Here is a 26456-nt window from a genome sequence, read left to right as displayed (position 1 = left end):
GTGTGAGACACCCATACCCGGCCTATTTATTTTGAAATACATTAAAACAAAACAAAACAGAGCCTGAACTTGGCATGAATAATATGAAGCTTTATAGGGATAAATCTGAAGTTCAGCATTTAATTTAGAATATTCCAAATGCAATGGTCATTTCTACAATGACTAGCATAATAAAAAAGCTTTGAAGTATTTAGCAATATTAACCTTAAGAAGGAAGACTTAAGGGGAATAGCACATATATTTCAAATATATGAAAGGCTGTTGTATAAAACATATATTTATTCTGTATCTGTTCAGGAGACAAAGCTAGAATCTATAGGTGGAAACAACGTAATACCATCCTAATGATATTAACTGTTTAAACATTGAATGGGTTGTCTTTTCTTCTATAACCTCCTAAATGTCTATGACATAAGAAGCTGTCCTTGGGTAACTGCTAGTTCTGCTTAGATCTGTGTTATGATTTGAGAAATATTAAGGGATTTTCTTCTTCTCCTTTCAAAATACCTTTTACCACTAGGACTTCTGCAGACCTTTAGATGCCCACGCTGTGTACAGCATTAGAGCAGGGTTGCTTAACCTCAGCTCTGCTGACATTTTGGACTGGATCATTCTTTGCTGTGGGGGCTGTCCTGGGCACTGTAGGATGTTTGGCAGCATTGCTGGCTTTTACCAACTAGATGCCAGAAATAGCCCTCCCCCAGCCGTGACAATGAAAGAAGTCTCCAGACATTGCCAAAAGTGCCCTGAAGGACAAAATCACCACAAATTAATAACTACTGCTTTAGGGAAAGGCATTAAGTTTCTTGCTAAAATGCAAATGTATTTTAACTGAGGTATTCCAAGCTGAAGGATGGCATGATACAAAGATGGGCATGATGGAGACCCACATGCAGTGTTTTCTTGGAGAAGTAGTTTGGTGTATCTGGCTCATGGTGCATGTGTGGGAGGAAGGTGAAAGGTGGTGATGGGCAGTAGCCTTATTCTGCACATGGACCAACTTCAGTGTCAGGCAGGAAGTGGGTACTAACTTTGTTAGGCAAGTGAGTATCACTAATGACATTTGGGTAGGAGAGTGCATGTCAAATTGCCACTTTGGGAAGATACATCTTATGGTGGTGTGTGGGGTGACTGGGATGTGTAAGGTATTAGTTAGCATTTATTACTAGCAGAGAAATGATGATGACCTAACCTAGGGTGATGGTTAAGTGGACCTGGGAAAGGAGGCAGCAGGTGAGGACTATTAAATAGGAAGTATAACTGAATAGTTATAGAGTGTGAGGTATGGGCAAGGATGATCCTGAAGTTTCAAATGTGGATTAAAAAGATAAAGTTAATTTCCTTACAAATAGAGAAAGAAGGAGCAGCCATGCTGGTGGAGAGGATGATAGAGTCATGAATAGACACCGAGTTCCTAAGGAAGAAGATACAGAGATGGATGGAGATTTACCATAGGCAAAAGAGTTTCCTTCATAGCACTGTGTGTCTGAAAAAAAGAAAACAACCTCGTAGAAAACCATTCTTAATGTTTGTGCAAAGCCAAAAGTAGTCAAAATAGCTCATTCTTTGATCTACCTATCTCATCATTTATTGAAATCTAAAACAAATACAAAATAGGTAATAGAGCATGAATGTGACAACTCTACAGTGTTTTTTTCTTTATTTAGCATATATGTAAATTTTGATAAATAATGTTATTTCCCTTCATCCACCTGAGTTAGTAAAAGGTATTTACTTGCTTTCAAACTTGAGCTATCTTCTCTTGTTGCAGGACTTCACTGCTGCTTAGGGAGCTACTTACTGATTAGCACTGAGTGTGCATTTCATGGTAGTTGTGTTACAGTGGTTCTTGATTGCCTTCTATTGTTGGTGGTAATTTTCCGCTGATCTTTTCCAATTATGAATTCCATGAAGATTGCTTCTGGTTTTTGTTCCCAAGACCAATTTTGGTCTTATTCCAGATAAAACAGACATTCAATTTACCGTTTACCCACTCTTTACTCACTATTTTCCATGGAAATATTCTTCACAAAGCCTGTATGAAGAGTTTTGGGATAAAGTGCAATTACTAATATTTTGTATTTGGCAAACTCAGTCCTTAAGCTGTTTAGTCTCTGTGTATTTCTGCAGAGCCCCAGTGGAGTCTGATATAGCTTTCCTTCTCTAGAGTCCATGAAAATTCTTGCCTGATCACCTCAGCTAGCTGAGAATCACCCCTTTTCTGACATGTAAAGTACATGTAACCACTTTCTATGTCATTATGGTATGCATTTTGATACAAAAATTTCTCTTCTATTAAAAAATCTCCTATTAGTCTTAAGCTCCTTAGGAATATGGACTTTTATCTCCCCTTCTCCTCCACTTTTCCCTCACCCCTTCAACTCACACACATAGTTTAGCCAGCCTGAGGCAATATGGCATCATGATACTAATCTGATGAGAAATGAACAAGTGGACATTCATCAAAAGAAATGAACAAGTGGATATTCACCAAGTTACTTTTTTAAGTTGATCTTTCTTGATACAGATCAGTTGCCCAGTGCCAAAACACAAAGTAGTCAAAGCCATGTTATAGAGGGGTAAAATAACAAGACCGTGTTTAAGACTATTTAAAGTAGTAAAAGTAATTTGGTAGATGTAAAGTGGTACCCCAAAATTTGCATTTCTGTTTCCCAACATGCTGATGTTGCCGGTCCAGGGATCACATTTTGAGAACAACTGCCCTAAGCTGAGTTTTACATGAGTGATGTAAGTTTCTCGTTAGCCTTTTCTGTCACATAACTGTACTGCAACTCTTTTGTACTGTCAGTTGATGAAGAATGTGTGCAAAAATATGGATTACAAGGTATGCTACCCAGGAGGTATTCAGTGAATTGAAGCTTTATCATTGCTAGTAGGGTCTGGCATTCGTATTTTTGTATGCATTCATTTTGCAGAGATTCATTAAATCTCCTGTCTCTGCTAGAAAATGTAGATAGAATAGTGAGCAAAATATTGTCCTCATGGAGCCTGTTATATGTTGAATAAAAAGCACAGTAAATGGGCAATTATAAAGTTCAAAGACCTGGTTTCCATGTCAGTTTTGCTTCATGATCTGTGTTCTTGGACAGGCTCTTACTTTCCACATCTGTGATGTGGTGATGAGAATAATACTTGCATAGTTGCCAAGAGTTAAATGGGGCATCATATATATAAGTGCTATGTATGCTATTAAGTGCTACTCGAATGTGAGGTACAAAAAAATAAGAATCATCCCAGTGCGTGTAGGAGAGATCATGGTAGATGGAATGAAATAGATGATTGGAAGGCATTGCGATGATTACTCATGGGCACATTTTAAGCACCTACAACACCTAAGTATACTTGTTATCCACATGGTACATTGGCCTCCCTTGTTAAGAGGCAGGGATTTAATTTGTAATTATCATATTGTAAAGGGCATGGGTGACTATCTTTTTAAATTGTTGCTTAGGAACTCAGAATTTATTAGACACTTGGACACTTCTTCAGCCAAGAGGTTATAAATGAAAACCCTGAAGGTGCGAGCAAATAAAAGAAGGTGATTTTTTGATGTATATGAGATGATTTGACAATTTCTTTTCTATTTACTTTTGAAAGCCTTAGTGAACTTATCTGGGGAGAAATATATTTGCTTTTCACAGAAAGCAAAATCTAGTTCAAGGACGGTTTCTTTAGATGAAAATTATGTTTAGGCTTACATAATCCTAACGATGACCACTTTTCTTTTGACCTCTTTTCTAAGGTGTTATGTATTAAGGCATGTGAGTAAGCATTTTGGTGAGCTGCAGTTACTCTTGAAGGGGTCACCACCACCATCACTATTGGAAGAAAGGTGACTCTTCCATTACCCTGGATTTGTGAATCGTATTTCAAATTTGAATGTGTTTTGCTTTTCCCCTCACTGTTGTATCTTTTGGTGTGGGATGTTTTGCCATGGAAAGAAGGAGAAAGAAGCAGGATGCAGTGGGCATACACTTAATTGGGGCTGAAGGATGTGAGGGCCCCTGTCCAGCCCACCATTCTGTGCCCTGGACAGCCCCTTAATGTGTTAGTGCCTTGGGTTGCATGTCTGAGTTGAATTCCATGAACTGAGTTTCATTTCCTGAGAAAAGAAAAGTTTGAGAGAGAATCAAATTAACTGTTTAAATTCACGAAATCTTTTGAACAAAAGGGTAGTGGCCACTTGCTTTCTAAATGTATCATAAAGGGGTCAAGAGGAAGTAGCTAGCAATAAGATAATATATGTAATGACAAATGCCTTGGAAGTGGAAGTTAGTACATATCGGGACAGACTATGAATGGTTTATGTATCACATACAATTCATTAAAACTAGAACAGACTCTTTCTTTCCATCTCTGTTACTTCTATCCTTTTTTCTTTGGCTATGGGAATTTTATCAAGTTTGGATGGTGCAGGCTGTGTACGTTCCCCAGGCATGGGTTTTGGAACACAGGGGATCTGACTGTGGAATCAAGTTCCATCTCTTAGAAGCTCAGATTTTTATCTATGAAATGGAGATGAAGGTTACCTTTGAGGGTAGTCACAGTCTGTATCACAGGGTTCTCCAGAGAAACAGAGCCAATAGAGAGTTATTTTAAGGAACTGGCTCATGTGATTTTGGAGGCTGGCAAGTCTGAAATCTGCAGGGCAGGTCGGCGACTGCTCAGGCAGGAGTTGGTGTTGCTGCCTGGAGACAGACTTTCTTCTTCTTCAGGAAAGCTCAATTTTTGCTTTTAAGGCCTACAACTAGTAGGATGAGGCCCACCTGCAGTATTAAGGGAAATATACCTTTCTTAAAGTCAACTGATTGTAGTTGTTAACCATAGCTACCAAATGTCTTCAGCAACACATAGATTAGTGTTTGATTAAATAACTGGGTACTATGGTTTAGCCAAATTGACACATAAAACTAACCATCAGATAGTCATCATATTAATCATAGCTAGTATTTACTTACTGCATGAGTAGTAAGTAGATGCTCACATGGATTCTTTCATTTAACATTAATAAAACCATAGGAGGTGATATTATAATCCTAAAAAGGATGATACTTGCCAATGTCCCACAGTAACTTACACAAGCCCAAGAGCCAAGCCATGTCTAGGACAACCAGAGTTCTGTCACAAAAGTTTACAAATTCAAATTGGAAGGAGATTGTCCTTTTTTTACTAGCTCAGATCCCAAGGCTATACTGACATGCTGGTAGCCATGTCTCCCACCCCATGAAGGAGGCTGGTTTAAGAGCATGAAGCCAACATGCTCAGAGAAGCTATAATGAAAGTTGGATAGAGGTAACCATGAATGGTCCAAGATATCTTTCCTCTTCTGCGATTTGTTCTTGTTAACTAATTATTTATCTTCTTTCCTTAAGCAATTGTGTGTTGAGGTTCTGTCACTGCTATCAGAGTCCAGCAAGATACTGTCACATTGCTGTCAAGTGACAGACAGCAAACAACCCATAAAATCTCAGTAGCTTAAACCACAAGGTTTATTTCTCACTCACACTCCATGTCCATCTGAGTCAGTGGTAAGTTCTGGTCTTATCAGAACATATCTAAAATGTGGCCAGCCACCACAGCAGAGGGACCGGAATATGACAGATCGTGCTCTGGCTCTTAAAGACTCCTGCCGAGAGTGACATAAATCACTTTTGCACACATTTCATCAGCCAAAGAAATCACATGGTCACCCAGACATTTAAGGAACTGGGAAAGTGCAATTCCACCACATGCCCAGAAAGAGGACCACTAGGAAAACCAATGAGTATCGCTAATGAATGCTAAATTGTTCATACAACTTTTCACTCCTGGGAAATACTTTTGATGCCTTTGTTGGTAAAGGGTAGCTGACTTTATGAGAATATAAATTCTGATTTTGAAATTACTTTTCATTTTTTGCCATGAATTTTATTCTTATCTACAAAATATTTTGTTTCCCTGAGGTCAAAAATGTTTTCTCTTATATATTCTTTTTATAATTTTTTTTCATTTAGGCCTTTAATAAATCTGGAGTTTACTTTCCAATGGGTTTGAATTAAGAACCTAATTTTATTTTATTTCTGTCTATAGAGAAAATCATCCAAATGCCCTTAATAAAATAGTCTACTCTTCTCCTTTGATATATAAAGCTGTTGCTAATATATATCAAGTTCCCGTATTTACTGGGAGCATAGAGGATTTCTATTTTCTTAGCAATGTCCTATTTATTTTATAATTTAAAAACTCTGGAAGCAAAATAATATGTTACTCTTGAGTTGCACATACAAGAATGTTTGCTGGATTATTCTTAGTAACTTTTTGTATATTTTCTCAGAATATAAAAAAAAGTTCTGCCTAGACTATTATTTTTTTCTTAAAGTTTTTGTAGATACTACAGATAAAATTCTATTATAAAATAATTTTGCTTTCCAAATAATTTTTATACCCACATATGCTTTAACAAATATTAATAAAAGAATATTCAGATTAAATATATAAAAAATGGATAGCCTCCAAGAATCCACTTGAAACGAGAGTGACCCCAGTTCATTCTCAATCTATTCTTGGTTTGAAGAATATGCTTATGGTAGGGACTAGAGTCCTATTTTCTTCTTTCATAGGTTATTATGATTTTGAAAAGTGATAATATCATGTTCTTGGCTTCAGGTAATAAAGGCTATGTTTTGGAAAAAGCCTAAGGATTGAATGTTGACCTTGGAAATGTTTCCTAAGGGAATGTATTAGAAAAACACATTCTCTTTTTAATTTTGTTTAATCCATTAGCCAACATTTTATTTCATTTGTAAAACAGTGCTGTACTTCTCACTCATACTTTAAATGAGTTATTTGGGGCTGATGAAGGAAGGAAATGCTGAAGACTGAAATGGATGTATAGCTTGTATTTGGTGAATTTCATAAAACTGAATAGCCTTTTTGTGAATAACGTGAATCCAGGTGTAAGCAGGATTGGTCAAGTCTAGATGGTCTGAAACCAGGGGAGAGTTTTAATCTGTGAGACTATCTTAAAGTCTTACTCTTTTTCTAATATTTTCCACACATTACAAAAAATGTTGGCTATATTCATATGATTTGATTAAATATAAAAATGTAGAGAATCGACACATTCTTCTTGGCAGAGTTGTTCACTGTTGCAGGAAATGGATGGAGGACATTGTGGAGCAAAAAAAATAGAGGACATTCCATAATTTTGGTAGAACAAAGCGCAGGAATGTGAACAGATCAGTGAATAATGAGGAATTTGACAGTCAACCTTCCTAGCAGCGTAGTGCAACAGCACTAGGCTGCAGTGACAGATGGAGAAACTCTGTCACCAGGTCAGGCTTTAGCATTGCTTTTTCTGCACTGGGCTTCCTAAGAATGGCATGGGGAAAGAAAATGACACCATGGCAAAAAAAATAGAGAAAGAGGAGGCTTTAGAAGAAGATTTACTAAAGGAAACATAGAACTTGAGAAAAGAGAACTGACAAGCGATGAAATTAGAGAATTCAGCAAGCATCAGTTCATGCAGGTCCATATAATGATCTTTAGGAGTTTGGACTTGATTCTGAAGGTGATAGTGAATCATTGAGGGGCTTTGAACAGGGGAGTGAAATAAGTTGTGAGAGCTTCACAAATACACTCTTGCTTCAGTTTGAAAAATGGGTTGGAGAGAAACAAGGTTGACGATAGTTAACACCTGTTAGCAGGGCATTACAGTAATCTAGGGGAGAGATGACAGTGGCTGAGACCAGGGAGTGAAAACTGAAGAGAGGACTGGCTACATTCAAAACTAAATAATGAAATGTTACCAGTAAGACTTAGCAATCAAATACCTTTGGGGGCTTCGAGTGGAGGAGAATTCAAGAATAATGCCACAGGCAGCAAAATTGAGTGGGTAGGCATGCCACTTTTTTTTTATTATTATACTTTAAGTTTTAGGGTACATGTGCACAATGTGCAGGTTAGTTACATATGTATACATGTGCCACGCTGGTGTGCTGCACCCACTAACTCGTCATCTAGCATTAGGTATATCTCCTAATGCTATCCCTCCCCCCTCCCCCCACCCCACAACAGTCCCCAGAGTGTGATGTTCCCCTTCCTGTGTCCATATGTTCTCATTGTTCAATTCCCACCTATGAGTGAGAATATGCGGTGTTTGGTTTTTTGTTCTTGCGATAGTTTACTGAGAATGATGATTTCCAATTTCATCCATGTCCCTACAAAGGACATGAACTCATCATTTTTTATGGCTGCACAGTATTCCATGGTGTATATGTGCCACATTTTCTTAATCCAGTCTATCATTGTTGGACATTTGGGTTGGTTCCAAGTCTTTGCTATTGTGAATAGTACCGCAATAAAAAGGGAGGAAACATACATCCTTTGGCAATTATTGACTTGTTTTTGAGTGCCAAATATTTTACAAAGTAATTTGTTTCTAAACTTATACTATTTTCTATGATTTTAATGATGAATTTCATCTTGATTTGAAGTCATGTGGTTTATAATAAGCACATAATTTCTTAAGTGAAGGAAGCTAGCTCCGTAATTTAGTACTAAAAATAGTGACATTTCTGCTGTTGCCATCTAGTGGCCACCATTAGTGATGGTGCGTTTCATTTAATTTTTTGCTCAAGATTTCACTCCAAAAGACTATACTGTAGAAAATACTAAGGAATAAAACCACTTCCTTTAAAAATGTGGTAATTCTAGAGATAGTTCTAACTTAATGAATCATACTTTGTAGAGTGCTAGTGATGAGAAGATACTGTTCAATGTTTGCAGTTTAAATTCTACAGTTTTCCTAGAGTATGACTTTAAGCAGTTTATTTTGGCAGCTTTGGAAGGAATTTAGCAAGAAATTTATCAGTAATATGAATGTCTCCATACCATGTCAAGTAATAGAACATTCCTAAATGTCAAATATGTGGAAAAAGTACAAAAAGTATTTTTTTAAACAACTGTCAGTATGTAAATCCCTAGTGAGCCACTTTGACGTGCCTAGGGATTAATATTGTCACATTCTGGGAGACATAAATGAAGAATAGAACAAGGTTTTTTTTTCCTGGACATATAACTATTGGGGAAAGGTCACAAAATATATTATGTTTGTTTCCATCCCTCTCTGAATGCAAGCCACACACATGCACTCTCTCTCTCTCTCTCTGTGACACACACACACACACACACACACACACACACACACACACACACACACACACACATATTCTGGCTGTCATTAGTCCAAGATTCCTAACATCTGGAATGGGGCCCCCTGTTTCTATTGAGAATCACTGGTCAGTACTAATTGTGAAATCCTTGATGTCAAAGGACATGTTCTGTTTTATACTTCTTATTTCTGCCTCACCATGTCAAATAACAATGAAAAATAAAATTGAAAATATACTGATTTCATCAATAGATATCATTAATATGGGCAATAGAAAGTTTAGAATGTATGAAAGCTAAGATCCTTGTGGTTTAGGAGTTCATAGTCTATGAAGAAAGTGGCACGTAGACAACTGTTACATTAGAACTATATTATAAGAACAACTAGAAGGCAGTCAAGGTTGATGGGAGACGGGTACTGGGGAGGGCCAAGTAGGAAACGAAATCAACTTCAAATGTCTATGTTGGAGTTGTGACGTTGTGGGGTAGAAGACAAACATCTATATTCATCTGAAGTGTTCAATGGTAAGAAAACCTACAGAACCTGAAGGCAGGGAGAGGAAGTAAGTGTACATAGTGATGACACTTTACATGTGATAAAATCAAATATTTTTTTCTAAACTTATTCCTAAGGAGGCAGTAGATATAGAAGTTTAGCAACTCTTACACCAAATGACATATTATTATACCCCATACTTTGGAATATTTTACAGTTATTAAAGAAAATAAAGTCATTTTTTATAGCACTTCAAGCATATTTTGGCATATTTTTTTCTTAACCGCTGCACACTGTGACCCCACCTCCAAACAACAGAAGACATATTTTATTCATCCTAGTATCTCCTAGACTCTAGCATTGAGTTTGACATACGATTTTAAAAAATGGCTAAATGCTTGTTTATTGAACTTACCAGCATGTTTTAAAATTTATAATATTTCCTAAAATTTTAATGAGGAATTAATTATTAATGATCATTATAATAAATTAATTATAAATCCCATCTTGTACCATATATAGCACAACTCTTAAGGCTTTGTAAACTTGGGCAAGTCAGTTTATTCCTATGGTCTTCAGCCCCCTCACCTGTAAAGCAAGAAAGCTCTACCACATCATTTTGAAGGCCCTTCCAGTTCTAGCAGTCTTAGACTGTCACTCTTGTTCCCCACACCTGTACCCCTGGTTATAGTTTCGATATCTGTCCCCTTCCAACCTCATGTTACGATTTGACCCCCAATATTGGAGGTGGAGCTTAGTGGGAGGTGTTTGGGCAATAGAGGTGGATCCCTCATGAAGGGCTTCATGTTGTCCTTCCAGTAATGAGTGAATTCTCATTCTATTAGTTCCTGCAAAAGCTGCTTGTCAAAAAAAAAAAAAAAAAAAAAAAGCCTGGTGCCTCCTCTCTCTCTCTTGCTTCCTCTCCTGCCATGTGATCTCTGCACAGCCAGCTCCCCTTCACCTTCTGCCATGAGGGGAAGCAGCTTGAGGCCTTCATGAGAAGCAGATGCTAACACCATGCATCTTATACAGCCTGCAGAACTGTGAGCCAACTAAACCCTTATAAATACCCAGCTTCAAGTATTCCTTTATAGCAACACAAATGGACTAAGACACCCCTTCATTGTTTTTGTTTTTTAAAAATTTTTATTTTATTTATTTTCTTTTTTTTGAGGTAGAGTCTCACTCTGTTGCTCAGGCTGGAGTGCAGTGGCACGATCTTGGCTCACCGCATCCTCCATCTCCCAAGTTCAAGCAATTGTCTGCCTCAGCCTCTTGAGTAGCTGGGATTATAGGAGCCTGCCACCACACCTGACTAGCTTTTGTATTTTTAGTAGAGACAAGGTTTCCATGTTGGCCAGGCTGGTCTCAAACTCCTGACCTCAGGTGATCCACCCCTCTCAGCTTCCCAAAGTGCTGGGATTACAGGCATTCATTGTTTTTACATTGAAGCAATCTTTCTTCTCCTAGTCTCCAAAATATTTCTCCATTCTTGTTTCAATTCCCATGTTTTCCTAAACGCTATCCTAACTAGGCTCCCAACTTCCACTTTAGTGAACAATTACCTTACAAATCATAAACTAATAAATTAACTATTTAAGTATATTTTTACATTTAGCAATTTAATGTGGAGAGAAATCTATATGAGTATATATAAAGTTCTTTATTTTGTTTAATAATTGTAAAATATTCCAAAGTATATGGTATAATAATTTATTCAGCCAAAATATTATCAATGAACTTTTAGGTGGTTACCAATCTTGGTTATTATAAATAGCACTTGACTATATCCTTGTGCATTTATCATTTTAGAGTGGCTAGATTGGGATGCACATTTTTACGTTTGAAACAATCTGTTGAATTGTGCTGCACTGCATGAAAGCCATTCCTTTTGTCCTGTGAACTGACCCTATTTTTTTAATTTTTATTTTTTGAGATGAAGTCTCACTCTGTTGCCCAGTCTTAAGTACAATGGCATTATCTCAGCTCACTGCAACCTCCACCTCCTGGGTTCAAATGATTCTCCTGCCTCAGCCTCCTAAGTAGCCGGGATTACAGGTGTGCACCATCACACCCAGCCAATTTTTTCTTTTCAGTAGAGATGGGGTTTTACCCTGTTGGCCAGGCTGGTCTCAAACTCCTGGCCTTAAGAGATCCACCTGCCTTGGGCTCCCACAGTGCTGGGATTACAAGCATGAGCCACTGCACCTGGCCTGTCTATATTTTATTTTCTATTGATTTGTTTTAGTCTATTTTTTCCTTTCATTCATGACATATCTTCTCAGGACTGGCAAAATACACATAACACAAGTAAAGCAATGTAACAACCTGAGGCATAGATTAGAGAAACACAAAGATACTAAAATATATCCTATGGTTTTTATTTAGTCCTTTAGCCAACAGAAGTCTTCAGGGCCTCTTAATTTAAAAGCCTACTAAGTAAGCTAAAATAAAGCTAATTAAATTTCTCTTACACTTGAACCTGTGATTAATATCTGTGAAGGCTATCCCACTTTTATTAAATATATGCTCATAGGTTGATTTACATAAGCCTGAAAGGAATTTGTAATGAAACAGTTATCAGGGACAAAATACAGTTTACTAACATAATATTTTGAAAACTCAGCAGTGTTATAAAATAAAGTTTTTTTTTGGTGTGGTAAAAAAACACACACAAAAGATAGCTATTTGAAATGATAGATATGTTAATTTGAGTGACAATAGTAACCATTTCACTATGTATTAGTATAAGTATATCAAAGTATTATGTTGTACACTTTAACTTATACACTAAAAAACTAATTATTTGGACACAGAAGAATTCACATATATAACTCATCCTCCTTATCAAAGACATGATTTTATAGCAGTTTGAAAAAGTTTCAAGTACTCTTGAGATATTCATGCTATATTTGGATTGTTTTGCTAAATATGCAATTTTAACATTGGAGAAATTTACTGAAAAAGCAGGTGACAGCACAGCAGTGTCTTACTCAGCAACTCTTCACATTCCTTTTGTCAGGGCTGTCTCGTGGGTGTGTGACCTGTGCTGTCCCTCAGGCCACTATTCTCAGAGGGTCTCCTTCTTGATTTAATACTCTGCTGTTATTGTCTTGAAATTCCTAATCATTTTTGAACAAGGGACCTCCCATATTCATTTTGTACTGAACCCAGAAAATTATATCACCCATCCTATCTTTAATATTTTTCAGGATAAGACTGTATTTATTAGAATGCCTTAAGTCAGTGCCAGTTAGTCCTAATAATAGTGAAAATTTATTTATTTATTTATATGAGTTTATTTCATTTCTATAAGTTTATGGGGGTACAATTGTAATTTTGTTACATGAATAGTTTGTGCTGTGTTGAAGTCAGAGCTTTTATATATCTGTCACCAGAATAGCATACATTGCATCCATTAATTTCTCATCATCAACCCCCCTGTTCTACCCTCCCACCGTTCCATGCCTCTGTTGTCTATCATTCCGCACTTTATGTCCATGTGTACAGATTATTTAACTCCCACTTAAAAGTAAGAACATACAGTATTTCTCTTTCTGTTTCTGAGTTGTTTCACTGAAGATAATGGCCCCCAGTTCCATCTATGTCGCTGCAAAAGACATGGTTTTATTCTTTTATGGCCAAATAGTATTCCACTGTGTATACATATCATGTTTTCTTTATTCAATCATCTGTTGATGGACATTGAGGTTGATTTTATAATTTTGCTATTGTGAATTGTGCTACAATAAACATATGAGAGCAGGTACCTTCTTGATATAATAATTTCTTTTCCTTTGGGTAGATTCCCAGTAGTGGGATTGCTGGATCAAATGGTAATTCTATTTTTAGTTCTTTCAGAAATCTGCATACTCTTTTCCATAGAAGTTGTAGTAATTACATCCCCACCAACAGTGTGTAAGCATTCCCTTTTCTCTGCATCCTCACCAACATCCGTTATTTATTTTTTTACTTCATTTAATAACCATTCTGAGTGGTGTAAGATGATATCTTATTGTAGTTTTAATTTGCATTTCCCTGATGATTGATGATGAGCATTTTTCCATATGCTTGTTGTCCACTTGTATGTCTTCTTTTGAAAAATGTATATTCATGTCCTTTGCCACTTTTTACTGGAATTATTTGGGGTTTTTGTTGTTGTGGTTGAGTTGTTTGAGTTCCATGTAAACTCTAGGTATTAGTTTACTGTTGGATGCATGGTTTGCAAATATTTTCTCCCATTTGGCAAGCTGTCTATTCACTCTGTTGATCCTTTCCTTTGCTATGCAGAAGCTTCTTAGTTTAATGAAGTCCCATTTGTCTATTTTTTGTTTTTGTTGCCTGTGCTTTTGAGGTCTTAGTCATAAATTCTTTGCCAAGACCAATGTGCAAAAGAGTTTTCCCTAGGCTTTCTTTTAATATTTTTATAGTTTCAAGTCTCAAATTTAAGTTCTAGTCCATCTAGAGTTGATTTTTGTATCTGGTAGGAGATAAGAATCTAGTTTCATTCTTCTGCATATGGCTATCCAATTTCCCCAGCATTATTTATTGCAAAGTTCCCCGGCACTATTTACTGAAAAGGATATCCTTTCCCTAGTGTATGTTCTTCTCAGCTTTGTCAAAGATTAGTTGGTTGTATGTGGCTTCATTTCTGGAATCCTCTTTTCAGTTCTGTTGATCTATGTGTCTGTTTGTCTGTCTGTTTATTTTTATTTTTTAGAGGCAGAATCTTGCTCTGTCATCTAGGCTAGGGTGCAATGGTGCGATCTTAGCTCACAGCAGCCTCCAACTCCTGGGCTCAGGTGATCCTCCTGCCTCAGCCTTCTGAGTAGCTAGGACTACACGTGTGCACCACCATGCCCAGCTTATGTGTCTATTTTTGTGTCAGTACCATGCTGTTTTGGTTACTATACCCTTGCAACATAATTTGAAGTGAAGCAATGTGATGCCTTCAGCTTTGTTCTTTTTGCTTAGGATTGCTTTGGCTATTTGGCCTCCTTTTTGATTCTATGTAAATTTTAGGATAGTTTTGTCTAATTCTATTAAAAAATGAAAATGATGTTGGTGTTTTCATAGAGTTTGCATTGACTCTGTAGATTGCTTGGGCAGTGTGGTCATTTCAATGATATTGATTCTTTTGGTCCATGAGCATAGGTTGTTTTTCCATTTCTTCATGTTATCTTCGGTTTCTTTCATCAGTGTTTTGTAGTTTTCCTTATAGAGATCTTTCACCTCCTTGGTTAAACATATTCCTAGTTTTTTTTTTTTTGTAGCTATTGTAAATGTGAATGCCTTCTTGATTTGGTTCTCAGCTGAATTATTACTGATGTATGGGAACACCACTAATTTGTATATGTTGATTTTATATCATGAAACTGTACTGAATGTATTCATCAAAACTAAGAGTTTTTTGGTGGAGTCTTTAGGATCTTCTAAAAATAAGAGTATATCATCAGCCAACAGGAATAATTTTACTTCCTCATTTCCAATTTGGATGCCTTTTATTCCTGTCTCTTGCCTAATTGCTTTGGCTGGGACTTCCAGTACAATGTTGAATAGGAGTGGTCAGAATGGGCATCCTCGTCTTATTCTAATTCATAGAGAGAATACTTTCACCTTTTCCCCATTCACTATAATGTTGGCTGTGGGTTTCTCATATATGGCCTTGATTATTTGGATGTATGTTCCTTCTATGCCCATTCGTTGAGAGTTTTTGTCATAAGGGGATGCTGAATTTTTATCTTTTCTTCATCTCTTGAAATGAAGCCTTTTCTTCATCTCTTGAAATGGCCATTTGTTTTTCTTCTTAATTCTGTTTATGTGATGTTTAACATGTATTGATTCATGTTTGTGGAACCATCTTGGCACCCACCCCTAATATAAAACCCACTTGATCATGGTGTGTTATCTTTTTAACATTCTGTTGGGATTCAGTTTGCTAATGTTTTATTGAGGACTTTTTGCGTCTATGTTCATCAGGGATATTGGTCTATAGTTCTCTTTTGTGTGTGTGTGTGTGTGTGTGTGTGTGTGTGTGTGTGTGTGTGTGTTCGTATCTGGTTTTGGTACCAGGGTGATACTGGCATCATAGAATGAGTTAGAGAGAATTCCCTCCTCCTTGATTTTTGGAACAGTTTCAGGATAACTTGTATTAGCTATTTGTAGGTTTGGTAAAATTGGCTACAAATTCACCTGGTTTTGGGCTTTTATGTTGTTGTGGGAGATTTTTATTGCTTCAATTTCGTTACTTGTTATTGGACTATTCAGGATTTCTGTTTCTTGTTGCTTCAATTCTGGGATGTATGTTTCCAGGAATTTATTTCTTTCCTGTGGGTTCTCTAATTTGTGAGCATATAGTTGTTTCATATCAATCTCTGATGATCTTTTGTATTTGCAGGGTATCAGTTGTAATGTCTCATTTTTCATTTCTGATTTTGTATATTTGAATCATCGCTCTTCTTTTCTTGGTTAGTCTGGCTAGCAGTTTGTCAATTTTGTTTATCTTTTTGAGGGACTAATTTTTTCTTTCATTGATCCTTTATTGTTTTTTCATCTCAATTTCATTTAATTCTGCGCTGATCATTGTTATTTGTTTTCTTCTGCTAACTCTGGGTTTGATCTGTTGTTTTTCTAGTTCCTTGAAGTGCAACATTAGGTTGTTAATTTGTGATCTTCCTACTTTTTTGATGTAGGCATTTAATGCGATAAACTTCCCTCTTAGCACTGATTTGACTGTATTGCACGGCTTTTGTTATATTGTATTTCTATTTTCATTTGTTTCAAAATTTTAAACATTTATATCTTTGTTTACCTGAAGATTATTCAGGAGCATGTTGTTTAATTTCCATTTATTAATTTCCAGTATTTGTATAGTTTCCAAAGTTCCTCTTGATATTGAGTTACAGTTTTATTCTGTTGTGGTCTGGGAAGATATTTGATATGATTTTGATTTTTAAAAATGTATTGTGACTTATTTTGAGGTCTATCTTGGAGAATGTTTCATGTGCTGGTGAGAACTCCATATGAATAAGTCTTTTCCATTTGGTAACAATGGCCAATGAATATGATTGCAAATAAAATCTTCATTACCACAGGGGCTGTGAGAGGAAGCCCCATGCATCCCAGTGACTGTACCCCTCCCCAGTCACTGGGAAGCAGCAGGCAGGGAAACTCCTTGTTGATGTTTCCTGCTGTTACTGGAGTTTCAAATTCATGCAGTGCTGTGCTTCCAAATATCAAATTACTTCTTGAGGATTCCGACTTGACCTAGAACAGACATCAGTAGGAGCTTTATGATGTTAAGTTGATAGTAGTGGATATGACAACTCTTCCATAATGTACACTTATGCCCATAGGGGAGGCCACTGGAAGGCAGGAGTGCCTGAGGACTGGCAATGATTCCTGTGTCATGCTCCATCCCTTACTGTCTTGCTCATTCTTGCCATTTGCGGCTCTTCCTCTTGACCTTCTGTGCTTTCTTCCCCCATGTCTTGGAAACCTTGAGTTACTACACATGAGTGATTCAGTTTACCTTTTGTCTCTGTACATTCTTTTTTTATTATTATAGTTTAAGTTCTGGGGTACACGTGCAAAACGTGCAGGTTTGTTACATAGGTATACACGTGCCATGGCGGTTTGCTGCACCCATCAACCCATCACCTACATTAGGTATTTCTCCTAATGCTATCCCTCCCCTAGCCCTTTGTCAGATGGATAGATTGCAAAAAGTTTCTCCCGTTCTGTAAGTTGCCTGTTCACTCTGATGATAGTTTCTTTTGCTGTGCAGAAGCTCTTTAGTTTAATTAGATCTCCTTTGTCAATCTTGGCTTTTGTTGCCATTGCTTTTGGTATTTTAGTCATGAAGTCCTTGCCCATGCCTATGTCCTGAATGGTATTGCCTCAGTTTTCTTCTGGGTTTTTATGGTTTTAGGTCTTATGTTTAAGTCTTTAATCCATCTTGAGTTAATTTTTGTATACGGTGTAAGGAAGGGGCTCAGTTTCAGTTTCCTGCATATGACTAGCCAGTTTTCCCAACACCATTTATTAAATAGGGAATCCTTTCCCCATTGCTTGTTTTTCTCAGGTTTGTCAAAGATCAGATGGTTGTAGATGTGTGGCATTATTTCTAAGGCCTCTGTTCTTTTCCATTGGTCTAGAAATCTGTTTTGGTACCAGGATCTGCTGTTTTGGTTACTGTAGGCTTGTAGTATAGTTTGAAGTCAGGTAGTGTGATGCCTCCAGCTTTGTTCTTTTTTTTTTAGGATTGTCTTGGCTATGTGGGCTCTTTTTTTTGAAATTTAAATTAGTTTTTTTTCTAATTCTGTGAAGAAAGTCAATGGTAGCTTGATGGGGATAGCACTGAATCTATAAATTACTTTGGGCAGTATGGCCATTTTCACAATATAGATTCTTCCTATCCATGAGCGTGTAATGTTTTTCCATTTGTTTGTGTCCTCTCTTATTTCCTTGAGCAGTGGTTTGTAGCTCTCCTTGAAGAGATCCTTCGCATCCCTTGTATGTTGTATTCCTAGGTATTTTATTCTCTTTGTAGCAAATGTGAATGGGAGTACATTCTTAAGGTGGTTTGATGATCATTTGTTGATTGGAGCCTGATATCAATGTTAGCTTAGATTTAGCATTTTGGGCACAGGGCTATTACGTTGGATCTTTGCAGACAGTAAAGGAATTCTGGGCCTTTTAGGGTACTTGAATCCTTAGATATTAGAAGCCACCTCAAATGCTAAGAGTTTGGTTTATTCTCAGATCACTGGACTCACCTAAGTCCTAAAATAAAATATTGTTATATCTGTTACCCAGCCAGATCTCCCTAGGATATTGTAATTTTATAGGTGTGGACCAGGCTGACCACTGCATATTAAGACAGTTCTCATGGACTCCCCACCAGAAATGGTGGATTCAGCTGGACTGGTAGAGAGCTCATAGCTGTGGGATAGGTTACAGTTACTGTGTCACCTAAGATTTTGTCCAGGGAGTATCCACTTATGTCTTATATCAGACAGTATCCATTTTATCACCATTTCACATGGTTGTGAATTATTTTCCTCTTCCTGGTAAACAATGCCTGTGTCAGACATACAGAAGAACAGCTAAAACACACAAGACAAAATCTATTTGCCACTATTAAAAAACTAACTAAGAAGAAAATACACACTTAATTTTTGTTTCTAATCTACCTCCCTCCCATAATTCTGTGAGAAACTAAAGACGAATAAACTACTTAAAAGGCTCTGTACTATTTTCCTTCTATAATGAAACTTAGTGCTTTTATTGTTGAATCTCAACTTTTAGATTTCCTGAATTTTTCTAGTGTCTTAGGCCATGAAAAAGTATCACAAAGCATACAAAAAGAGTTTGCTATTAGAGGAAGAAAACAAAGGTATGGGAACATTCAAAAACCATGTCACCAAATAAAAGGCACAGACTAAGATTTTCACAAGGAATTTTCATTTATAGGGTGGAGAGTTGAGTGTCAGGAGGAGGGTTGTGTGGTCCTGAAATGTGAAGCAGGGTTGGTCCTGGGGACCCGACATGGGGCTAAAAGCCTGCAGGGGAAACAGAGAGGAAACAAATGGAAGGGCTTACCGTAGACAGACAATTGATCTGCTGGTCCTCTGGGGGCTTTGGTTTCAGTAAACATACACGTAGTTTTGGTCTTTCTTATATGAAGGAAGGGTTTGGAATTATCAAGAGTTGAAGATAGATTGGATTTGTGAACTGTGGGCTCGACGGTCTGAGTGATGTAATAGAAGGCTTTTGTTTCTGTTGATGACCCAGTTGGGAGAGATAAGAGGCATTCTGGGAGCCTCCTAAGAGTGTGTTGGGTGAAGGGAGCTGATCAGCTCACCCTGGACCGGTAGTTTCTTCTCTTTTTTAAATTTTTAATGATTTTAATTAATTAATTATTATTATTATTGACAGAGAGAGAGAGAGAGAGAGTCTTGCTCTGTCACCCAGGCTAGAGTGCAGTGGCGCGATCTCAGCTCACTGCAATCTCTGCTTCCAGGTTCTAGTGATTCTCGGGCCTCAGCCTCTCAAGTAGCTGAGACTATAGGCACCGGCCACCACACCCAGGTAATTTTTATATTTTTAGTAGAGACGGGGTTTCGCCATGTTGCCAGGCTGGTCTCAAGCTCCTGACCTCAAGTCATCCACTCACCTTGGCCTCCCAAATTGCTGGGATTACAGGCATGAGCCACCACATCCGACCTAGACCAGTAGCTTCTAAGGCAGCATTATTCCGCCCACAGATCCTAAATGGATTACAAAGGACTGCTATCTTGAGTAAACTGAAGCACAAGGTGATGCTGTGAGAGCCTCTTGTTACTGGTGGGGTTGTGCTCTGGGTGGCTCACAGAGAGGAGAGTAAACCAGGAGCATGAAGCCAGGAGCTGTCTCAGAAGCAGGATGCTGAGGAGGCTGGAGCATGAGCTACACGCATACGATCTGCCTCAGCTTTGCAACTATCGATCTACATAGAGGAATCATACCCACAGAACTGGAAAAGTAATAACATTTTATTAAAGTATTATCACTTGAAGGACTTACAAAATGTCAGGTTCTATATTACAATTTTTTTTCTAGCATTTCACTACATTTTCATATACCTGGCTACTTTTTCTTAGGTTCCTTTTTTTTTTTTTTTTATCGTTATAGAGTATCTCTTCTAAATATTTTTTTCAAGTAGAATGTAAGGGAGATAAAGTCTTTGAAGTTCATGTTTGAAAATATCCTAATTCCCTGGCCCCCCATTTGATTTACAATGGGACATATTCGTAAAACTGTAAGATAATTTTGCCTGCTCCCTACAGGCTAAGATCTACAGTAAAGGTCGTGCTGTTTGTTTTTTTAACATCCAGTTTTACTGATGAGAAATTTGATATATCAGATTCTTTTTACTCTGTAGGTAGCATTTTTCCCCTCTGAAATATTTTATTATATTATTTTGTCTTTGAACTCACAACATTTCTTCAGGATGTTTACTCATGGTTCTGTTCGTGAATTCTGAGCTCTTTCAGTCTGTTGCTGTGGGTCTGTCTCTTCAGCTTAGGGAATTATTATTGCTTTCTGTTTTCTCATCTGCGTTGGCAACTGAATTTATTTCAAATCCTTCTTAAAAATGTTAGGCCTTTTGTATCTCGCTAACATTTCTCTTAATTTATACTTTCCCTTTTTTTTGTTATTTTCATTTGTCAACAGATTTATTCAGCTTAAATTTTTAAGATCCTTTGAATTTATTACTCAGTCCTTCCACTTATATCTTGATTTTGGCAATATATTTTAAACCTCATGGATTACTTATTTTCGTAAGATTTCTTGTTTTTCATGACAACAAGTTCCTGTTTTATAAAAGGAACATTCACTCCCATCCCACTGAGCTGGTGTCCCCATCCCCGGGCCATGGACTGTTACAGGTCCATGACCTGTTAGGAACCGGGCTGCACAGCAGGAGGTGAGTGGTGGGCAAATGAGCAAAGCTTCATCTGTATTTACAGTTGGTCCCCATTGCTCTCATTACCTCCTGAGCTCTGCCTCCTGTCAGGTCAGCAGCAGCATTAGATTCTCCCAGGAGCAGGAACCCTATTGTGAACTGTGCATGTGAGGGATCTAGGTTACATGCTCCTTATGAGAATCTAATGCCTGATGATCTGTCACTGTCTCCCATCACCCCCAGATGGGACCATCTAGTTGCAGGAAAACAACTTCAGCTATATTATGATGGGTTGTATAACTATTGTATTATGTATTATAATGTAATAATAATATAAATAAAGTACACAATAAATGTAATGCTCTTGAATCATCCTGAAACCATCCCTGCCACACACCCCCAGTCCTTGGAAAAATTGTCTTCTGCAAAACTGCTCCCTGGTGCCAAAAAGTTTGGGGACTGCTGCCACTGAGGATCCCAATTTTCATAGTTTTCATTACTTTCCTGAAATAGCTCTATGTTTTTCTTGGCTCAGGTGTCCTTTTTGTTTATACACTCATACAACTTTTCCTCAGATTTCTGGTTGTCCATTCATAAATTTTCATGCACCACATAGTGATGTTTCAGTCATGATGAACTGCACATATGACAGTGGCCCCGTAGAGCTCAGAAATTCCTGGAGCTCAGAAATTCCTGTTTCCTAGTGACGTAGCCCTCATAACATCCATTATGCATGTGTTTGTGGTGATGCTGGTGTGAACAAACCTACTGAGCTGCCAGTCTTTTGTTTTTTGTTTTGTTTTGTTTTTTGAGACGGAGTCTTGCTCTGTCACCCAGGCTAGAGTGCAGTGGTGCAATCTCGGTTCACTGCAACTTCTGCCTCCTGCGTTCAAGCGATTCTCCTGCCTCAGTCTCCCCAGTAGCTAGGATTACAGGCACACGCCACCATACCTGGCTAATTTTTGTATTTTTAGTAGAGACACGGTTTCACCATGTTGGCCAGCCTGATCTTGAACTCCTGACCTCATGATACACCCGCCTTGGCCTCCCAAAGTGCTGGGATTACAGGCGTGAGCCACTGTGCCCGGCCTGAGCTGCCAGTCTTATAAAAGTATAGCACATACCATTCTGTACGGTGCATAATACTTGATAATGATCATAAATGGCTATGTTACTAGTTTATGTATTTTCTATATTTGAATAATTATTTTAGAGTGTACTTTTACTTATTTTAAAAAAGCTAACTGGAAAACACTCTTAGGCAGGTCCTTCAGGAGATATTCCAGAAGAAAGCATTGTTGTCAAAGGAGATGACAGCCCCATGTATGTTATTGCCCCGAAGACCTTCCAGTGGGACAAGATGTGGAGTTGGAAGACAGTGATATTGATGATCCTGACCCTGTGTAGGCCTAGGCTAATGTGTGTGTTTGTGCCTTAGTTTTTTAACAAAATTTTAAAACATGAGAAATTAAAAATTTTAAAAATAGAAGCTTATAGAATAAGGGTATAAAGAAAATATTTTTGTACAGCTCTACAATCTGTTTCTAAGCTAAGTGTTATGAGAGAAGAGTCAAAAAGTTAAAAAATCCTTAAAGGTTTATAAAGTAAAAATGTTACAGTAAGCTAAGTTTCCTTAATTATTGAAGAAAGGAATGCCTTTTTGTCAATTTAGCATAGCCTAAATGTACAGTGTTTATGACGTCTAGCACAGTCATGTCCTAGGCCTTCACATTCACTCACCACTCACTCACTGACTCACCCAGAGCAACTTCCAGTCCTGCAGGCTCCATTCATAGTATGTGCCCTATATAAGAGAACATTTGAAAAATCTTTTATATCGTATTTTTACTGTACCTTTTTGATGTTTAGATAGATTTAGATACACAAATACTTACCACTGTGTAACAATTGCCTGAAGTATTCAGTACAGTAACATGCTGTGCAGGTTTGTAGCCTAGCAGCAGTAGGCCATGCCATACAGCCTAGGTGTGTAGTAGGCTAGACCACGTAGGTTTGTGTAAGTGCACACTGTGATGTTCCCACAATGACAAAATTGCCCAGCAACACATTTCTCAGAATGTATCCCTATTACTAAGTGAGACGTGACTGCATAGAAATACAATATAAGGTTGCATATATTCATAGGTAGCTTGTTTAGGTTTCTCTCTACTTGAATAGATACCCTCATTTGAAGTCTTCCTTGACTGGGAAAGCTGGGTGAGTTGGGTAGAGAGGTTAGCAATCAGGCTTCCTTGTACAATACAGTTGGACCTCTGTACCTGTGGGCTCTGCATCAGCAGACCAAAAATATTTAGAAGAAAACCCAAAACAATAAAAAATAACAGTACAACAATAAAAATAATACAAATGAAAACAGTATTATATCTATTTACAGAGAATTTACATTGTATTAGCCATTACAAGTAATCTAGAGATCATTTAAAGTATATGGGAGGATGTGCATAAGTTATATAAAAATACTACAATGTTTTATATCAAGGACTTGAGCATCCTCAAACTGTGGTATTTGGGAAGGGGCAGGAGTGCTGGAACCAATGCTGTGTGGATACTGGGGGATAGCTGTACACAGGTAGAAAGTCTAAGTGCCAAAGTAAGGAAGGCCTTCCTCTGGAGGTAGAGCGCTTTACTGTAGTTCAGTCATAGGCACCTGTCCTCATCTTCCAGGAGATGTGGTGTCCAGCATTACAACTTCTGCTTTACTGCTTCTTGGAGTTCAATACCATTCCAGAAGAATTCTCAGGCAGATGGCATTGGAGAAAGGTTCTTTGACTTTCTCCTGTGGGTAAAAGCCGCAACTGCCAACAGCACCCCTTCCTAGAGGGAGATAGGATCCCAACTAGTCCAGCTGCTCAGAATGCAGTTCTTCAATGAATAACACTGATGGCTTCCCCTTGGTTCTTCTCCTTAGCCTGAATGTTCTCTCTGACCCTTGTAGTAAGAATAGAACTAATTTTGGTGTCTTAGGCTGTATCAGCTCTTCTGCTCTGATGTAACTGTCAGTCTTACCTCACCTGCTTCATTCTTCATACTTCCAGAATTTGTCAGAATTTCTTGTTTTCCCATGCTATTGTGTTTTCATTCTTTAAGTAATACATTTTCTGTTATTTTAGTAGAAGTTTGGAGCATGAAGGAAGGGCTATTCAATGTATATATGTGTAAGCTCATTCTACTATATTACATAAGAAGCCAATATCTATTCAGCTTGTTGCACAAATGTTAAAGAATCATGAACTGCATGGTTTCTAAGTAGTATTTCTGGTCTTTATTTAGTGTTGAAGAAAAATATTTTTGGTCAAATAACAAATATAAGCATATATAATATATTTCATATGTAAAACTAGTCATGAAAACAAGCAGATAGGATTGTCCATTGCCTCAGCAGAAATTAGATTTTATTGAATGATTGTGAATCTTTCTAAATCATCTTGTGGTTTACTAGCTGCAGTGAACTCATTTGGACTCAGCAAGGGTTTGTAGAAAGTGATTCCTATTTATTGTCCATCAAAGAATTAAAGTGATTGCTGTGTATTGTCCATTGAATAATTTTGGTACTAAGCAGATACCGTGTTTTTATCAAACATATATAAATCTTCAAAACCTTATGTAAAGTGTATACAAACAGAGTTCAGCATATAGCTTCTGCAAATAGGAGGTATTCATTGTCTGTGAATTAGAACTGTATTACCAGCAATTACATCAATATGTTCTTTTACTTTCAATAAACCACTGGGACTATGTGAAGTCAGCATGCTGCTAAATTATACAGATTTTTTTCTATGCCTAATGCCATGGCTTTTATTTTCATGTGTGTTTAGGGCTTGCTGTTGACTGAATGTTTGTATCCCTCCAAAATTCATATGTTGAAAGCTAGTCACCAAGGTGATGGTATTAGAATGTGAAGCCTTTGGGAGGTGATTAAGTCATGAGGACAGTGCCCAAATGAATGGGATTAGTGAGTCCCCTTAAAAAGGACCTGAAGTAGCTTTAACCCCTTTGTCCTGCCATGTGAGGACACACAGAAGGTGCCATCCATGAGGAATAGGTCCTTACCAGACACTGAACTTGCTGGCGCCTTGATCTTGGACTTCTCAGCCTCCAGAACTGTGAACAATAAATTCTGTGTTTATAAATTAGGTAGTCTGTTATTTTTTATAGTAGCCGGAACAGACTAAGACAGGACTAGCTACCTCATCAGTTAACCATTTACACACACTGACTTGGTGCTCTGCATATTTGGGATAATTTCTCTTTGAAAAGGAATATGCAAATTTAAATATTAATGTAATGTTTTATAATTTTTTATTTTAGTAATAGTAGTATAGTTTTCCTAGCTGAGAAATAGTTCTAATATAGAGGAAAGGTTACTTCGTAAGCATTTTAGACTTGCTAGATATAAGAGATATTTTAAAAATAGACCTGTCTTTGAACTCCATGCCATCAGATTACATTTCCCACCACTTCTCATTTTTACTTTTCTCTACAGGTTCCTGGGTCATTCTCCAAAATTCCTCAATAGTTTTAACTCTGAATTATTGCCCTCTTCACCCGCTAATACTACACCTATATTCATTCTTGGCAGTTTTTGTGTACAGGTAGATGACCTTTCCAACATCATGTCCTCTTTATTGAACTCTTCTTATCCAGCGATTTTTACCTTATTTCCTGTCTCAGCCACTCCTGTTACTGTTACCAATAACTCTCTCCATTTTCTCACCCTCTGTAGTCTCACTTTCAGCCATCCTTCTCTCTGACTATCTTGGCCTATCTCTAGTTCTCTGCCTTGAATATCCCAACCCCAACGACTTTTCGACCCTACCTGGACATCCCACCCATTGATCCCACCACTTCTTTGTTGTCCCTTATCACCTTAGTGTCCTCACTCTGTGTCCTATCAAGCTTAAATTCTGTGGTCAGTGACCAGTCATTACAATAGCTTCCTTGCCCCTCTCTCAGTTCATCCTACTCAATTAGCTAATCCATAGCCCTACCTAAATACACATTTCTGCCTTTTTCATTCCTACACCTGTGCAGCTGAACACGGCTGGGAGGAAAATACGCTACCTACTATACCAACTTGTCTTGCTTTAAAATTGTGACCACAAATCTCAAGTGGCCAGACAATCATCAGATTCTTAGTTCAATTGCTCTTGCAGACCCCTGGATCACTATTTCATGTTTCCCTTTTCTCAAAACCCCCAGTCCTCATCTCTCATCTCCTATTTCTGCTGTTGCCATTGTTTCCTACTTTACTGAGATAATCAAAGCAATCTGAAGAGGAAATCTACAGACAAACACTGCCAACTGCAGAGCAGAAGTATC

The 26456-nt window shown here is 37.6% G+C and overlaps 1 protein-coding gene and 1 long non-coding RNA gene across 6 annotated transcripts in view; one reads left to right on the top strand and one right to left on the bottom strand.

Moving 5' to 3' along the window:
* C7H8orf34 (chromosome 7 C8orf34 homolog) overlaps positions 1-26456 on the top strand; it is a 486354-nt gene that overhangs the window by 49930 nt on the left and 409968 nt on the right. The window lies entirely within an intron of this gene.
* Positions 1888-19408, bottom strand: LOC129524327 (uncharacterized). Its single transcript, XR_008668109.2, has 3 exons — positions 19271-19408; positions 4551-4787; positions 1888-2035 (listed from the first exon to the last, which is right to left on the bottom strand). It is a non-coding gene; the product is annotated as an uncharacterized lncRNA (long non-coding RNA).

This window comes from Gorilla gorilla, chromosome 7, assembly GCF_029281585.2.
Source record: "Gorilla gorilla gorilla isolate KB3781 chromosome 7, NHGRI_mGorGor1-v2.1_pri, whole genome shotgun sequence".
In the NCBI taxonomy this organism is placed as follows: Eukaryota; Metazoa; Chordata; class Mammalia; order Primates; family Hominidae; genus Gorilla; species Gorilla gorilla.
The sequence above is the reverse complement of the archived record's forward strand: the minus strand, read 5'-3'. Positions and strand labels throughout refer to the sequence as shown.